Consider the following 1859-nt stretch of genomic DNA (forward strand, 5'->3'; position numbering starts at 1 on the left):
TGCAAGATTCTTGATGCGAAATCGTGTGTTGAAACAGATATTGTTGTATTCGGGGATGGTCATGTTGCCAGTTTAGCCAATAAAAACACACGCACTATATATTTGGTGTTAATTTGCTTCAGCTTTATTTTATTTTTTTACGTTAATCGTATTTCGGCCAGAGTTCTATCGTCACACTTCTGTGACCTCATCAGTGGTCCTTTGCTTTCTTCTTTCTTATTTGTGTGTCTTTCCTTACTAACGATCAGTCATTTTGTCAAAATGGCTTATCGTTAGTAAGGAAAGACATGTTGACAAAATGACTGACCGTTAATAAAGAAAGAGACACAAATAAGAAAGAAGAAAGCAAAGGACCACTGATGAGGTCACAGAAGTGTGACGAAAGAACTCTGGCCAAAATACGATTGACGTAAAAAAAATAAAATAAAGCTGAAGCAAATTAACACCAAATATATAGTGCGTGTGTTTTTATTGGCAAAACTGGCAACATGACCATCCCCAAATACAACAATATATAGATAGATAGATAGATAGATAGATAGATAGATGAATAAGTTAGAGTAAACATGAAGGAGTACAGAGGAACATTTTTTCTAATTACTACAATTGTCTCCACGCAACGTAGTTCCCCGGGTGCGTAGATGTTTGATTATGTAACCGTTTCCCTGCATTATGAGATTTTGTGATTTCCTCAGGAGATATATAAATATGGGAATCACAACGAGATTTCATAATGCAGGGAAACGGTTAGAAACCAAATACCTGCGAACCTGGAGGACTATGGTTGCGTAGAATCAATTGTAGTGATTACAATTGTGCTCCTTCTTGTTGTCCCTTATCCATTCACACATTGCAGAATCCCCAACGCAAATCTTGCAGTAGGTATAATATTACTGCTGGATTACATCGGGTGAATGCTGAAGGTGAACGAGCTTTATACAAGTTGTTCACATCTAGAGGCGAACGTGTATATGGTTCTACTAATTACAACTTAATGGTAAAAATGGTAAAAAAAATTGGATATATTATATATATATATATATATATATATATATACATAGATATCAATATATATACATATGATTGTCACTATAAATATATATTATATCTATATGCATACACTTATACATACTCTCTCTCACACACACATGCACACATACGTGTAACTTGCAAAATAAAAACTACATTGAAACTTTTCATCTAAAATCAGAAAAATTTCTGGAAATTATTCATTCAAAACGATTTTATACATTTTCGTTTGTTATTTGTTTTTATCCATATCACCTGCCATCCCCGTCATAGAAATAATATAAATAAAAAATAATAATAAAAATAACGATTGTACGCGCCTGTAAATATGTACGTTCACGGAATACACGTGTGAAATAAGATATCTTTCCTTGAAATATATTTAAAGAAATGACACTGCTGATATTTTATAAATTGGAAGAAGACAGATATTTTATTATCCGCCATTTTAATTATTTGAATTCTTTTGACATTCCAGCAAAACTGGTAACAGAATATCATTTTGTATCAGACGATATGTTGAATTAATCTTGTACTTTTTTGTTCTCCCCATCCCCGCCTCTTTTTCTCTCTCTCTTCCTAATGTAAAAATAATTATTTACGTGCATACATTTAATTTATTTTTAATATGCAATCTTTTTGTTCAGTTTCACATTAGCAGACATACTGTCGAGCATATTATCGGTATGCACATAAACTCAAATGAATATACAACAATATGTATATGTGTATGGTTATACGCACATATGTATGTATGTATATACATATATATATATACACACACATATAGACATAGATAAGTATATATATGTATATGTGTATATATATAT

This window comes from Octopus bimaculoides, chromosome 23 (genome assembly GCF_001194135.2).
Source record: "Octopus bimaculoides isolate UCB-OBI-ISO-001 chromosome 23, ASM119413v2, whole genome shotgun sequence".
Taxonomy (NCBI): domain Eukaryota; kingdom Metazoa; phylum Mollusca; class Cephalopoda; order Octopoda; family Octopodidae; genus Octopus; species Octopus bimaculoides.